This window comes from Oryza sativa, chromosome 7 (genome assembly GCF_034140825.1).
Source record: "Oryza sativa Japonica Group chromosome 7, ASM3414082v1".
Classification (NCBI taxonomy): Eukaryota; Viridiplantae; Streptophyta; class Magnoliopsida; order Poales; family Poaceae; genus Oryza; species Oryza sativa.
This window is the reverse complement of record NC_089041.1, coordinates 2,304,646-2,322,165: the sequence shown is the minus strand read 5'-3', so window position 1 is coordinate 2,322,165 and position 17,520 is coordinate 2,304,646. Positions and strand designations below refer to the sequence as shown.

The 17,520-nt window shown below is 39.7% G+C and overlaps 1 long non-coding RNA gene across 1 annotated transcript; it reads left to right on the top strand.

Moving 5' to 3' along the window:
- Positions 1–2,399: 2,399 nt before the first annotated feature.
- LOC107281526 (uncharacterized) lies at positions 2,400–3,307 on the top strand. The gene is made up of 2 exons (XR_001547363.3): positions 2,400–2,722; positions 2,795–3,307. It is a non-coding gene; the product is annotated as an uncharacterized lncRNA (long non-coding RNA).
- Positions 3,308–17,520: the final 14,213 nt, after the last annotated feature.

Sequence of the window (17,520 nt, the reverse complement as noted above, 5' to 3'; positions counted from 1 at the left end):
TATATGAAAAAGATCAGAATAATTGGGGTTGCCCAAAAAGTCATTAGTAGTACTCAAACTGCTTTTATTACTGGGAGAAATATCATGAAAAGAGTTGTTATTTTACATGAAACTATTCATGAATTGCATCGCAAAAACAAGAATGGGGTAATTATTAAGATTGACTTTGAGAAAACTTATGATAAGGTAAAGTAGTCTTTTGTTCAACAAACCTTAAGGATGAAGGGTTTCTGGTCAAAATGGTGTCAATGGATTGCCTCTTTTATCTAGGGGGGACATGTGGGTATAAAAGTAAACGATCAAGTTGGTTCTAATTTTCAAACTTATAAGGGTCTTAGACAAGGAGATCCATTATCTCCAATTCTTTTTAATATAGTTGTTAATATGCTTACTATATTAATTAAGAGGGCCAAGGATGATGGTCAAATTAGTGGGATTATTCCACACTTGGTGGATGATGGTCTTTCTATTTTGCAATATGCAGATGATACTCTTATTTTTTTGAACATGATCTACTACAAGCCAAAAATCTAAAATTGTTACTATCGACTTTTGAAAAATTATCTGGCCTTAAAATTAATTTTCATAAAAGTGAATTATTTTGTTTTGGTCAGGCAAAGGAATGTCAAGAGCTTTATTCTACTATTTTTGGTTGTAAGCTTGGGAATTTCCCTATGAGATATCTTGGTATTCCTATGCATTTTAGAAAACTTAGTAACAAGGATTGGAAAACAGTTGAGGAAAGAATTGAAAAGAAACTTAGTAGTTGGAAAGGTAAACATATGGGGAGGGGGGGAGGTTGGTGTTGATTAATTTTGTGCTTTCTAGATTAGCCATGTTTATGATTTCTTTTTTTGAGATTCCAAAAGGAGGTCTTCAAAAAAATTGATTATTATAGATCACTTTCTTTTGACAAGGGGATGAACACAAGAAGAAGTATAGGCTTACTAAATGGGATATGATTTGTCAACCCAAAGATTAGGGTGGTCTTGGAGTTCATAATCTTGAAATTCAAAATCAATATCTTTTGAGTAAATGGTTGTTTAGGCTCATAAACGAGCAGGGTGTGTGGCAGGATCTATTGAAAATGAAATATCTTTATAATCAATCCTAAAGTCAGGTTGAGAAGAAACAAGGGGATTCCCATTTTTGGTCTGGTCTTATGAAAGTTAAGAGTAAGTTTCTAAATATGGGTTCCTGGATTGTGAATAATGGTGTACAAGTCAAATTTTGGGAAGATAAATGGGTAGGGAATTATTCTTTTAAAGATAGGTATCCGTCGTTATATGCTATAGTTCGTAGGAGGAATGCTTCAATTGCAAATGTTATGTCTCTTGTTTCACTTAATATTTCTTTTAGGAGAGCTTTTAGTAGGACAGAATTTAAACAATTGGCATAATTTATGTGCTTCAATTGTTCATATTCATTTGTCAGAGGAGAATGATATTTTTAGATGGAATTTCCATCAAAATGGTGTATTCTCGGTTTGGTCTATGTATTTAGCTTTAATTAATAATGGCAACATTGAGAGGAATAAGATTATATGGAGACTTAAGATGCCTCTCAAGATTAAGATTTTTATGTGGTACCTACTTAAAGGGGTTGTTCTAACAAAGGATAACTTATCTAGGAGAAATTGGCATGGTAGTTTGAAATGTTGTTTTTGCATGAGAAATGAGACTATTCAATATTTGTTTGTAGAGTGTCATTATGCAAAATTTCTTTGGAGAGCTCTACAGTTTAATGTTGGTTTATATACTCCTCATAGTATATCTTATATTTTTGAGAATTGGCTCGTGGGAGTTATAAAAAATCTACCAAACTTATTCTTGTTAGAGCATCCGCTATATGTTGGGCTATATGGTTGTGTAGAAATGATATGGTTTTTGATAAATCACCATCTATATCCTATATGCAGGTTCTTTTCAGGACAACATATTGGCTCCGATCCTGGGCTCAGCTACAAAAGTGTGATGAAGAAATCAAGTCAATGAAAGCTGCATGTCGTAATCTTGAGTCATTGGTTATGCAGCTGTTCGCCAACTTTGGATGGAGATTCACAAATAGAATTCAATAATTTTTGTGATCGTTTATGCTGTGTGTGTTTTATTAGTTCGTCTATGCTTTTGTTTATTCAGGTGTGAGTTTTTGTTGAGTTGATATAATAATTGGCTGTAGCTATTTGAGTAAAGGCCGGGATTATATTCCATTATCTAAAAAAATGTATGAAAAAGATAAAGAAAAAGAGTTAAACTACTTATTTGGGCCTTGTTTTACCATTTCTGTTGTATTGGGCCTAAATTTTACACTCCCCTCCCCCTTTCCACTCGGCCCGCGGTCTATTTGGGCTGGAACTGAGCCCATTTCCAAACAAAAATCCCCTCCTCCCAAAAATCCCCAATTCCCTAAGACCTTAACCCTAATTTTGCTTGGAGACAGCCACAGCCGGCGGCGTGTGTTGCGGCGCGAGTGGTGGCGTGCGTTGCGGCGCGGGCGGCGGGCGCGGCGTGCGGCGGCGGCGGCGCGGCGAGCCGAAGACCACGCCAGCACGGGGGCAGCACGGCAGGGGCGGCCGCCGGCTGGGCGCACCGGCGGAGGCGGGAGCCGCGGCGCAGTGCCGGCAGCGGCCGTCGGCCGAGTGGGCACGATTTCCGGCAAGACACCGGAACAGATGAGGGAGACGCTTTCGATTAAGAACGAATTCACGCCGGAGGAGGAGGCGGTGATGAGCTCTTTTCCTATCCTTGAAAAGATACTATGAGATACCAATCAAATCTAGCCATTGATTTGGCAGGGGCACGATAGGATAAAAAAGGAGGTATTCGCTGATTGGGCCTCTGGGTCGGCTACGCTCAAGCAGCGAGCCGTCGTCGCAATCCCTTCCCGTCAAGTCAGAGCGCGAGTCTCGGGGCGGAGCGTTTCGTCCTCCGCCGCAGCAGTTCCGCCGCCGTAGCCCCTAATCATCCGTCGTTGCCGCCATTTAGTTCCGCCGCCGGCGCCAATGCCGGCTGGGAGTTTTTAGTTCGCCCACCGCCCACCGCCGCCGGCCATCCCGGACAGAGCAGCGCAATCCCCTACTGTGTTCTCCTTCTGTCAGTTCCGTCGCCATCGCCGGTTGATCCAATCGTTTCGTCGCCACGCCATCGCCTGTGTTGCTGTATGTATAGATTAGCTGGCAAGATTATTTGTATTGGAGCAGAAGTACTTGCATGTTATGTTTTTTTCACTTGAGCTAAACTGTACGAGTAGCTATTAATCAGTTCTGTTTAAGTGCAAAATATCCATGCAGTGTGCCTGGATTTGAAGATGTTTGTTAGTTTGAAATATGCATGTACCACACGCCTGGAGTTGAAGTTGTGTGTAACTGGGTGCCGAATTACACAACAGAATTACACGGAAGAACCAATGCCGAAAGAACTTCATAGCCGCCAGAACCGAAGCAGCCAGAACATCAATTTTCAAAGCAAACTGAATAGCATCCATTTAGGATTAAACAGATGTGTAGATAGTTCATCCACTAACTTAATTACATCATAGGAAGGCAGTACATATTGCTTGATAAAATAGTGATGTTCATCCATCACAGTACATAAGTGCAGGAACATTAAGACTAAGCACATCGTCATATAGTCTTCACGATTACATCATATATACTAACTTAGGAGTGGCGGTACACAGTGCCAGGCAAAATGGTGATGTTCATCCATCACACTAACTAAGAACATGTACTTCAAGAGTAAGCTCATCATCAGAGTCATTGAAACGGAAAACACATACATCACCCATCTTGACAGCTTCGGCATCAACCAATTGATTCCAGCCGGTGGCCAAACTCTCCAGGATCTGGCGGTGTAGCGGTGTGGCCCTACGATCTGGCGGTTCCTCTCCGTTTTCCAGGCCACGACTCCCGCAGCAGCTGAATCTAACCGCTGTTGCGCTGTTGACAGCACCAGCCCCACCCTACTTGCGGCAGAATTGCCTCAATTGCTTGAAGGGGAGCACGACCAGATTGGGGGGGGGGGGGGGGGGTCTAGGGATCTGCCATCCCCCATCATCTGCACTCCTCCCTCTGCGTGCGCCCACAACGAAATTGGAGAGAAAGATGAGAGAAGGAAACAGAGCCGAGAGAACGAAAGAGATGGGCAGATGAAGACGAACTAAGGAAAGAGAGCCCAGAGAGGATACCGCTCGGCGGAATCGAGCGGAATCAAAGGACCCCTTCTCTCTCGCTGTTGCGGGATAACGCGAAAATACCTTTTCCCCCCACAGCGGTACCGCTGAAACCAGCGCGTGCGGTACGACGCGGTACGCTCCAATCTCAGCCGTCCGATGATACAAGATCGATGGTCAAGATTTGGTACCTCACATCCTCAAGGACAGTAAAAAATCTCCATTTGTAATCGTTTCGACTCCTAATTTATAATATGCAATAAAGTTTTGTTTTGTTTTGTTTTGTTTAAGAGGAATTTCACCATCCTTGAGGAGGTACCACTAGGTACCAAGTATATACCATTCAAATCTAACCGTCCATTTTAAAAGGGTAGGATATTGGAATGTGTAATTGCCAGTTCCTACTCGCAACACCATCGTCTCAAATCATTCTCTTTGCGTTGCGCCGCAGTGTGCCCATGCTCTGGCACTGCGCCGTATGCCTCGTGAGGCCGTGCTCCTGTGCCGCCCGTCAAAGGAGGGTAAATTGAACTGTTTTGATAGTTAGAGAGTGTTGGTGTTAACGACCGAATTTGGTAATTTAAGTATCGGAGATGGATATAAAACCGAAGCGGAATCGAAGATAGAGACCGTTCCGGAAACAGAGGAAGAATCGGCTAAAGTCCGAATCGGCTGCAACTAGAATCGGTAGAGTTCTAGTCGGACAAGGTTAGCCGATTGAGCCGATTCCGACAATACGATTCGGTACACGTTATCGGGTTGAATTAGGGTGCTTCATATGGATTGCCACGCACGGATTGAGTACTGAAAAGGCAATTGTATCTATTAATTATGATATTTTATGTAAATTCCTTATACATAAGTTTGGCAAAAGTCTGCCGCAAAGATTTATGGTATCTTAGAGTTTGTTAGAGATAAGAGTCGTGTCCGACAAGGACATATTTTGTATCTCGGGTATAAATATGACCCGAACCCATGTAATCAAATAATAGACGTTCAATACAATCTCGGCGCATCGCCACCCTTTTACTTCGTTTACTTTCGACGAGTTCTTGCTTTCGGGTTGAGCTGCATCGGTTTCGATCTTCAGCTAGAGGTAAAACTTGTTATGGCGGCTTGTGTTCTCGGGATTAGTGCTTCCATCTTTATGATACTCTAATCTTGTTTATGTAATTCGTCTAGTTATCATATATCTTATATAATCTTTGATAATATTGCTATTTAACCTTCGATCAACTAACATCTATCATTGGAAGGCAGCCGATTAGGTTAAATAGCAATGTTGGCTTAGATTATATAGGATATCTACCACCCTATGAAACATCCAACGGCTTGATTGTCTAGATATGGTCCTTCTTTTCATACTTATAACTGCATCAGTTGAGTTTGACCTTATAAGTCGTGATGAGAATCTCAATCTCTAGCCTGTTTTTGGTAGTCGATTAGGGTAGTATCGGGGTTTCAGCCGATCTTATCTGATTTAACTACTTTATGTCTTATATGCTTTATTGACATGTTAAATCCGCCCTTTATGTTAAGATCTTGTTGCATTTCGGTATATTAAGCTTCCTGTCTGATATATTCTGCCTGCTTTAATATCTTAATATAGAGTGGTATCAGAGTATTAACCGATACATGCTAGATCTATCTAATCGGCTATGTTATGAACGGTTATAATCTTTATGTTAATGTATATTTTGACCTAAGTAATTTATACTGTCTCGGCATGACGACCGATCTATCCCAATCACTTGATTTAAATATACATCGACAGAAGGATTATATATCGTTAATACCTACAGCCGATCGAATAGATTTAGTTCTTTTTCAGTTATTCATGATTGCCGATCGATTCAAATATGACATCGGCTCAAATATAAATGATACGTCATCAGCGACTGGCCGATCGGCTATCGTTTATGGATTTAATTGTTATTTTCTGTCTTTGTTTCTTGTTGATTGCATGATCAAATTAACTGGCACGCTTACGAACCTAAAGGCAAGATTTTTGGACCTACACTGAAGTTAAGCAGATCTTTCAGGCCTCGTGTTTTTCGCATCAACAGTTGGATACCCGGTTTAAGAGTTTGGGATGAGTTTTAAACCTAGACAAGACTTGAAGGGTGTAAAATGGACTCATCCCTATTTTTTTATTACAATATATGTAGAAATATTAATAAACATATAATTTTATTTATGTTTTTTTAGACTAAAACAAATATAGTTCTCCTTATATCTAACACATACTTTAGATCTTGATATTCATAGTCCAAGTTTTTAAAACTTTGACAATAGTCTTTGTTCAAATGAAGTATTATCAACCCCTCTGGAAGTACAAACTTATCTATACTCTTTCTTCCTACCTTCTACTCATTTGTTTTCACTGAGTACGCTTCCCGAATGGCTAGATGTACCACACATTTTTTCACAAAAAAAATATATAGCAAAATTAATTTAAAAATTTATATTAATTCCTTTCTATGTTTTTCTTTAAGCTAAGACTTAATTATTCATGCGCTAATGAGCCACCCTATTTTACGTGTGCGGGAAAGAAGCTTCCAGCCCCTACCACAGAACACACAATCTAATACTCGTACTTTTCATAATGGTTTACTAGCCTATGATATTGCGCATTCGCGTGACTCTATGCCTCATGTTACATGGTACACATGAGTGGCAATCTGTTTTTATGGGTTTCTCATCGCTCGAAAAAAAATGGGTCAGGATGACTAATATTATGCTCATACAATAGATAGCTTAATATTTATTACAAATTTTATATCTGCGTGAGTCATTGTTTTATAGGTTTTCACGGCTGCATGACCCCTTATTTCGTATAGGCGCGCACTATTTATAGCCTATGCTGAAATATTTTGTAGGTTTTTAAGGAATGAATTTGATTTCATTTTAAATTCATGTGAAAAACGTTAAACCTATATTCGGACGATATGATTGTGCATGTTATTGTAGCAATTTTTGCCTCAAATATGTTAACAATTAATTGTTAGAAACAAAATTAATCGTATGAACGCACATTTGTATATGTTCTTAAATAGCCGAATCTTGACATGTGAATATGTGATTAGGATGAGGGTTTATTTGTAAAATAATTTATTTTATTATAGGAGCATTTCGTAAATTATTTGCATCATATGCCTATTCTCTAGCTTTTTTTCCCTTTACTCTTTCTTTCCTCTTCTAGTAGCTTTATCACCGGAAGCCTCTTTAATTATTATTTTTATCATCCATCTAATCCAACGGTCCAGATTTATTTATTCTCAATTCATTAAATGATGTCACTCATCCTCAATTCATTTTGAGTTCCACTTTTCATTAGTTAAGATATCGATAGATTTAGTGTTGGCATCTTCTTGCTTGATGCAACAATACTACTATTACTTAAGTAATCATGCACGTGCAACACACGTAATAACCGCTATGATTTAAACCAAGCATATTGCACATGTAATGCAAGTTTTCCATCATATTGTATGTAATTCAGAAACCATAATAGAAAAAGGTAAATCATTCACCGATACTATATTGAAATGTAATGTACCAACAATACACATAAGTCTCTATATACAAATACATACGACATACAAAAGGATTAGGATCAATGGTCTCCGATCTAGCACTTTACACATTGTTGATGCAAACAAACATACACTGGCCTGAGAGATTTGCTTAACTCTAGTGCAAAAACTTGCCTTAGGGTCTAGGGCGTGCCAATTGGTTTGATCCTACAACCAACAAGAAACGAGATAAACAGTTAAATTTATAAACGATAGCCAATCGGCTGGAGGGCCGATGACATATCGTCTTTAACCTAGCCGATGCAACCTGGTTTGAATCGGCTATAAGATGTAGCAATAAAATTAAGACCCTAAATTCGTGTCATCGGCTGTAAAGATGAACGTTACATAATCTATGAATCGTCATTACTTCAAATAACAGTGATTGGGATAAATCAAACTTAATCGAGACAGTATAAATCACTTGTATCCGAAGTTCTATGAAATAAAGATTATACAAGTTCATGTCATAGCTGATGAACAAATTTAAGCATGTATCGGCTATAGCTCCGATACAACCTTATACTGGAATATTTTTTTTGAACAAATATGTATCTAATGTTAGATTAATTCTAACAAGACCGATGATAAGCTTAATATATTTAGATGATTAAGATTCCAATATAAGGGCATATATAACTTGTAAAGCAATACAAAGCAAAGCAAAACAATTGTGCCCGAGCATCGTGGCGAAGGTTCGGGTGTAAACCATGCGTCACATCACGACGTGGTAACTGCGGAGCTCGACCCTCATGTCGTCGTGGGAGTGAAGGAGACGATGGTCAATCAGCTCACTATACAATTGGAGTTTTTTTTATCAAATGACAACGCCCTCCATTTCCATTAATAGAAACCCAGATGAGACTACAGCCCATAAAAGAGAAAAATGAAATATAGGTTCTAGTACAGCGATCAGGCCACATCCAAAACAAACAGGCGTTCACAGGTCTTGCAAACAAAAAAAGAGCACAAAGAAAGGAAAACCCATCTAAGCTACTACATCTGTTTCAGGTTATAAGACTTTCTAGCATTGTCCACATTCATATAGATGTTAATGAATCTACGCACACATATATGTCTAGATTCATTAACATATATATGAATGTGAGCAATGCTAGAAAGTCTTACAATATGAAATGGAGGAAGTAAGAAGCAAAAGCCTTAGTATTTTCCAACTATCCAGATATTGCACGTAGTTGGTGTTTTTGTTCATTCTCCTCCCCATCTGGAAGTCCAGTTGTGTTCACCCCTCCAATCTTCTTGATCCTGTTCTCCATCCATACTGTGATTTGAAGATCTCATTTGTGACCTGTTTTAGAAGTTGTACCCCCCACTGCAGCTTTCTTCGCTTTTCCTCCGAAATCTGCAAAACAGCCCAGGTTGATATCCAGTAACAAGCACAAAAAATAATTTCAGTTGGATCAATAGGATAAATTTGACTAAAACATGCATTATTTCTATGTTTCCAGATTGACCAAAGTACTGCTGCAACCCCCACTAGAATCAATTGGCTTGTTGTTTTGTCCTTGCCCTGTATCCAATCTCCCCAAATATGTTTGAGACTTGTGATCTGTTTTAAATCAAAAGCACAGAACACCACATTCCATGTAAACCTGGCAAGTGGACAATCTAAAAATAAATGGTTTACTGTTTCTTTTTATCACAGAATTGACACAACTCAGCTCCTTTTTTCCACCCTCTCTTCATTAAATTATCCTTTGTGAGGATGCTTTTTCTTATCAGAAGCCAGATAAAGATCCTTATCTTTAATGGAACTTTTAACTTCCAGATTTTTTTGTGCTTCCCTGGCAATCTTGGGATCATATCCTGTATTTTCAAAAAAGTGTAAAAAGTTTTGAGAGTGTATTCCCCATTCTTAGTTTATCTTTTTTGTATAGACAGTTTGATATTATCACATCTTTGTAACTTTGTTTTATTCATTCCAACTCCTCAGCCTGTCTCCAGTTAAGTTTCTTCTAAAAACAATTGATTGCCAACCTTTTTCTTTTACCATAGCTAGAGTTATATTTTTTGAATGAGTGACACTGTAAACCTGGGGTATTTGTTCAGCTATGGGTCTCCCACCCAACCAATTATCTTCCCAAAAAAGAATATTCTTCCCATCCCCTGGCTTTTTCCTTATGAACTGCATGAATGCCTCCTTAATATCTATCATCCCCTGCCAGAAATGAGAATCACCATTTTTCAACTTCTTGTTTGCAAGAATTTTCTTTATCAGATACTTTTCTCTAAGTAATTGCTGCCATATACCATCTGTATTTTCCAAAGGCCAAAGCCATTTCCCGAGAAGTGCTTTGTTCATAATGTCTAAATCTAACAAAACCATGCCTCCCTGATCTCTAGGTGAACACACCACAGGCCACTGCACTATATGGTACTTTCTGATTCCTCGATCTTCCTGCCACAAGTATCTTCTTCTATAGAAATCCATTATTTCTTTGACCCCTTTTGGAATTCTATAAAAATACAACATATACTGAGGTGTTCCACTCAGACTGGAATTTATTAGAGTAACTTTGCCCCCTATTGACTGCAACTTCCTTTGCCAGCAACCCACTTTCTTCTCCATTTTCTTTTCTGTCTGCCCCCAATCCTTATTTAGAATGTGTTTTTGATCAATTGGTATTCCTAAATATCTCATAGGCAGGTCCCCTTTGTTGCATGTGAAAATTTTGCTGTATTCCTGATGCCTCAGTACATCATTTCCAAGGAAAATAACTTCACTTTTGTTGAAATTTATTTTCAGTCCTGACAATTGTTCAAACAAACACAAAATGTTTTTCAGGTTCTTTGCATCTTCCAGCTTGTCTCTCAATAAAAAGATTTTGTCATCTGCATATTGCATTATGCAGAATTGGAATACTACACTCATTATTTATCTCCAACCCTTGAATCAACTGTTTCTGTTCTGCCCTCTGTTGGGATATGCAGAGGCTACGATAGCATAAATCAAAATTTTCTACCGTATAAACTAGGAACCATGCAAGTATTAGATCATAGATCATTACCACTCGACGCGCTGCACAACGGAAGAAAGTGCTAAGTAGGTGAAGGAACCCTCGCGATGTAGCGCGCGTCGATGTAGACGAAGTAGTCGATCGCACCGGCTCGACCTTCTCCTCCTCGTGCGTTCTCCTCGTCGTTCTCCCACGCCGATCAGCACCGCAAAACAGCGGCGCCTCTACCGGTATCCACACGTACAGGGACGGAACACCACGTGCAGATGTGCTAGCACCCCCACGCGGCTAGGGTTTGCTCGGAGAGGGGAGTGGCGGCTAGAGTTTCTCACGTGATGCAATACATCCGTCGGTCACACCAGTCACGAATATATAGGATCCAATGACTCGGGCCTCCAAGGCCCGTAGGACTCCTATTTGGATCCCTATCCGAATTAAGCTCATATTGGATCTCCATCCAATTCCCTTATTCCGGCCCATTAAGCGTGCAACCCTATAGGTTCACGTACACTCGGCTGTAACCTAAAAACTCCTTTTCGGTCCACGTGTCAACAGCGGCCCCTAGCAGAACGTATTGACCCATCGGGCATACATAAAGATCACATCGGCTGAACCTCTAGTGTATACTTGTATGAACCCCTTTGCCTCACGACATCGATTAAGCTCAAGGCTAGATATGTGCCATCCTCTATTAGCTCAATCATTCACTCGAACCTGTGATAGATTATATAATTTGTGATTGACTCCTCAATCATCTTTGGCATAGCCATACACTTCCATAATCTATAACATCGAGGGGCCCAGAGATATCTCTCCATAGGAGGGGCAAATCCCATCTTGATTATTCATATCCCACTACATGTTTCATAGCATACCCTAAAACTACTTTTATAACTACCCAATTACGGAGTAGTGTTTAGCAGTCTCTAAGTAAGCTACTACACATGTCGAGAACCATGATAATCTCAGGTCTAAGGATTCAGCACCAACATTAAATGAGATATCACTGATGACACAACACATATGGCTCTTGCAGTCTCTTGTTGGGTCTATCCAACAACATGTTCCCCAACATGTGTCCACATTATTAATTTGGTATCTTTATACCATGATCTATGAGACATGATCATCAATTAATACATGTGCTGATCATTTAAACATATTTGTTCCACATATGATATTTGATCAGAGATCCTTTAGAAATAGTAACATACAACATAAAAAGTCTCATGAAAGAATCACATATTCATTAATCAATAATGAGTTATCTATTTCAAGGAACAATGTCAGATAAATATGTAAACATAATATGCGATACAATCATCTCTATGATTGCCTCTAGGACATATCACCAACACCCTCTACACCATCATAGTCAGTGCTTCTACAGCCAAATTAAAAAGCAATGGCGACATGGGGTCACCTTGTCTGAGACCTTTATATGTACTATAAGGACCAATCTAATCATTGATCTTAATTGCAACCTTATCACCTCTCACAGTTTTCATAATCCAATCACACCATTTGTCAGGAAATTTCTTTGCTTTCAGAACTTGAAAAATGAAGCTCCAATTGACTTTGTCATATGCTTTTTCGAAATCTACCTTGAATAACAAACCACTCTGTTTTTTCTGATGTAAGGAATTCAAACTCTCATGCAAGACCAAAACCCCCTCCATTATGTTTCTGTTCTTTATGAATGATGTCTGGTTTTTGGCTATCAAGTATTGAATGATTGTAACCAATCTCATCATTAACACTTTAGTTATAATTTTAAAACTCACATTCAACAAGCAAATTGGCCTATACTTCTAAATCTGTAAATGAGTTTTTGAGACTAGATTATCACACCATAATTCAGGTTTTATGTCAATGAGCCCTTGTTGGAAATCTAATATAACCTTCATCAAATCAGCACTAATCAAGCCCCAAAAATGTTCATAGAATTCAATGGGGGAAACCATCAGGACCAGGGTCCCAATTTTTTCTCATTTCTTTCACAACTGCCAAAACTTCCTCTTTGAAAATTTCTTTAATCAGATCTTCTTTGTCTTCTTCCTGAAGCTCTGAGCATCCCTCCATGTTAAGGGACATGATATTTGTCTCAGCATGACCAGATAGATTTTTATAATAATTGGTGATGTACTCAACCAAATTGTGCTGATCTTTTATTGCTCATTCCTCTCTTGCAGTAGGCTATATATATGGATCTTCCTCTTCCTACCATTTGCCTTGGCATTGTAGTACTTTGTATTATTATCCCCGTCTATAGTTTCCTGATCCTTGCATCTCTGAAACCATTTAACCCTTTCTTCTCTTATTGTATAATTTAACTTCTGTTCGAACTCCCTTCTCAGTTCACTGTCCTCCCAATTCATCCCATGGACTTTAGTTTTTCTGTCAATTTATTCTATTTGTGAAATTATTTCTTTCTTTTCTCTTTTATACTTACCTTCCCAATTCAGTTCATGTGTCAATTCTCTTAGGAAATCTTCTTTGTTTTCTTTCTAGGCAGCCTCAATCATCAAATCCCACTCCTTATCATTTTTATTCACAATTGTTTGTTTGAAAAAAATATTTTCCTTTTTATTTTTGTCTCTATAATCCCAAATATTTCCTCCTTTAACCCAATCAAAATTCTCCCACACAAAAACTACTTCTCTATCGTTCAATGTTTTAATCTTGCTTCTTGTAAGCCTAACTAGTCCACCCTAATTTATTTAATCAACTCTCTCAAGTGCTTTAGCTTTTTTTGGGGTTTTTCATACTTCTTATGCTCTATATAAGACCTCTCTCTTTTTTTTCTTTTTATTGTTTTTCGCAGGTTTTTCTTATTAGTTTTGTTTTAGGGGTTATCTTATCATGGCAAGGTTCCCGTTTTGTATCTTTTTTGCTACTATGTGAATGAGACTGTATCAACAAACTTTCAAACATATATATTTCAAATTTATTGTAATCAGAATCTATTTCATCCAACAAATTTAAAATGTCGGGTACAAATTGGGAAGGGGTGAAACTTGCTGATAGAGAGGACTAAATGCAGTGTCTGGATAGTTAGAAAATACTGAGTCTTTTGCTTCTTAGCTTAGATGGGCTTCATTTCTTTGTGCTCTTTTGTTGTAAAACCTGTGAACGCCTATTTGTTTTTTATATGGCCTAGTCGCTGTAGCAGAACCTACCTTCCTTTTCTCTTTTATGTGCTGTAGCCTGATCTACGTTCTATTAATGAAAATGGAGGGTATTTGATAAAAAAAATTCCATCTTCTCCTTCACTCCCACGACGACATGAGGGCCAAGCTCCGGGGTTACCATGTCGTGATGCGACGCATGGTTTTCGCCCGTACCTTCACCACGATCCTCGGGCATGGGGCACTTTATCTTCTACTGGGCTCGATCGACTGGGCCAAACTCATTAAATACTAGTTGACAATGATAGGACTTCTATTGGTGGCAAGAAGAGCGATGAATCATAAATGATAACTAGTTTTATCTAGGGAACTGCTGCAGTGGTCGTAAGGTGGATGCGGCAGATGCAGCGACGATATCGTGTTGCTCGTGAGGAGGCGAGGAGCGAGCCCGCTCGTGAGCAGGAGGTGGTGGCAACCGCTGCGTAGTTCTTATGTTTTGCTCTATAGCATACGTTTCTGTACTGAGCTATTGTTGTTTATGGATTAAACAAATTTGGTTATATGTTTTGCTCTATGGAGTAGCATTTTGATTCTATTTTTCTGTATTGAGCTAGTATTGACTTGGGCCTCATTTCCATATAAGTTGCTGTTTGAGATGCAATTACTGAAGCAGCAATTATATGGTAGCATGACGATTGAACTAAAAACTACAATGTCAACCCTATTAGTTCCATTCTAGGGCAGTGATTATGTGAAAATAATTGAAGCCGTGTTGGCGGCGTAGCCTGCTCCACTTGCACCATTACCGGCCGGTTAAGGTGCATAGCTGCTGCTCATCGTCGTTGCCATGCACGGCTAGTGGCGATCACCGGCACCTGGCGCAGCACGTCGATCATTTTCGAAGGGCGCACAGCGCCGGCACAGGGACAGGGTGCCTAATTAACTTGTCGTCGTTGATCCAGTACTCACACACCTCACCGGGCGCTGGCACGTACGTGCTCTGCTTCCCCAAGATCCGTTCTGAGAGCGTGGAAGTGGAACGAGACGCCAACGACCGACCGCCATCCCAGTCCCAGACCGATGTGGCAGCGCTGTGCCTCACGAGTGCGCGCGCCAACAAGGAGGGCCAGGATCAGCCCCAAGTCAGACACGCTGAGGTCGAGCACGTTGAACGCGCTGTGGGGATATGGAATCCGCCATTACGATGATCGATGTTCCTTTGCGCGATTCCGGTACGTGTACGCGCGCGCCAGCCGACGTCGTCGAGCGAGTCTAGACTCCAGAGCGCGTCTTCGATTGTCATCTCGCTGCTCATGTCCGCATGCTCGCCATCCTCGCCATGACGATTGGCGATCACCGCCACCGGCCACCGGGCGTGGCACGCATATTGCAGCATAGGGTGCTGAACATGCCATCCTCGCTGATCTAGTGCTTGCCGTGAACGCCGTCTCGCAAACATCCGTGCCACGCACCACCTCGCCTTAGTCGAGCACGTTGAACCATCGAAGCAGCAGAAGCTTCACTCGGAATGGGCAAGAAAATGTTAACGATGTGGGTGAGGTGGAGGCGAGCAAAAATGGCCCTCGAGGACATAAAAGAAGCTCTTCACGCGCACCGCCGAGGCTGGCTAGTAGGTGACCGGCCGGCATGCTCGACAGCTCGAGGCCGTCTCCCATCCTGGATGTTTCACAATTTGGTCCTTTTGAAAAACATATTTAATAAATAGACCTCTGAAAAAACTTATCCCGGAAATGGTCATATCGGTGGCGCCAGAGTGGCTGGCACCGTGGTCCAATGGGACGGGCCAGCCACTCTGGCGCCGTCCTCCTGCCACCGTGGCGAGTCAGCGCTGACGTGGCAGGGGGAGCGCGCCAATGAGGCTGGCGCCGCCCCCCCCCCCACCCTCTACCCATGCCATATTTTTCCTCTCCTCTCTAGTGTAGAAGAGAGACGTGCAACTTTTTTATTTTTATTTTATGTTTTTGATATTTTTTTCACACTTAGGAGCCCACAAGAACCAACCATAGAAAAGTTAAACTCAAATAGATGAAATATGTGACCTATAGAATTTTCCAAGACTCTACCAAAAAACTTCTTGTCTCGAAAACACAATCTAAGTTTGACCAAGTTAATAGAAAAATATATTAGTATTTTCAACAAAAAAACATATTGTCAAAATATATTCAATATTACATTAAATGAAACAAATTCGATATTTTAGATGTTGCTATTTTGTTCTATAAGCTTAGTCAAACTTGACTAGGAAAAAGTCAAATTACTTATAATATGAAAAAGTCAAATGACGGTGGTGGGCCGGTAAATGAAGATTTTTGTTCCCCACTTAGCGATTTCTATGGCCATCATCAACATAGTTTGGAAGATATGAGTTAACGACCAAATTTGGTAATATATGGATTGGATTTGGAGATAAACACTGAATTAGATTTGGAAGAGATGCGATATTTCTGGAAGCAGAGTTTGCATCGGCTGGAAGTCTGTATAGGCTGATATCGAGTTGAACACGGTGAGTCGATACAACCGATATTGGCAAGATTGGTCTCATAATCAATGTCGGATTTGAATGAAGAGCATCAATGATATTGCTGGGCAAGGATAGAGTCCGAGATAGGAAATTGTATCCATTAATTAGGATATTAAGTATTTTCCTTATTAAGAGTCCACCTAAGGGACTTGTTCGTCGGTTAGAGTTGTAATAGGAAGTGTGAGTCGTGTCCGTTATGGATGAGTTATGTATTTGGGTATAAATATATACTCTCGGCGCATCGCCACCTTTTCATTACTTTACTTTTCGACGAGTTCTTGCTTTTGAGTTGGGCTGCATCGATTACGATCTTCGACAAGAGGTAAAACTTGTTATGGTGGTTAGCATTTTCGGGATTTGTGCTTACATCATTATGACACTCTAATCTTGCTCATGTAAAATGTCGAGTTATCATATATGTTATATAATCTAGATTGACAATACTTTGTACTTATATTGGTCGATCACTTTCTAGGGTTTTCCCGATAACGGCTAGATTACTTTGTTGGCTTAGATTAGTATAACATATCCACCATCCTGAAAAACAATCATCATCTTGATTGTCTAGATATTATGTTTCTCTATACACTTAGTGTTGCATCAATTGGGTTCGACCTACTAAGTCATGTTTAGAACCATAATCTCTAGGCTACTTTATGATTGTAATTAAGGATAGAATCGGAGTTTCCACCGATCTTACATGATATAATTGTTTTGCTTTGCTTTGTATTGCTTTACAAGTTATATCTGCCCTTATATTGGAATCTTAATCATCTAAATATATTATGCTTATCATCGGTCTTGTTATAATTAATCTAACATTAGATTGATATTTCCCCGCAAAAAAAACATTAGATTGATATTTGTTCAATATATTTATATTAGAGTAATATTCCAGTATAAGGTTGTATTGAAGCTATAGCCGATACATGCTTAAATTCTTTCATCAGCTATGACATGAACTCGTATAATCTTTATTTCATATAACTTCGGATACAAGTGATTTATACTGTCTCGATTAAGTTCTATCTATCCCAATCACTGTTATTTCAAGTAATGATGATTCATAGATTATGTAATGTTAATCTTTACAGCTGATGACATGAATTTAGGGTCTTAATTTTATT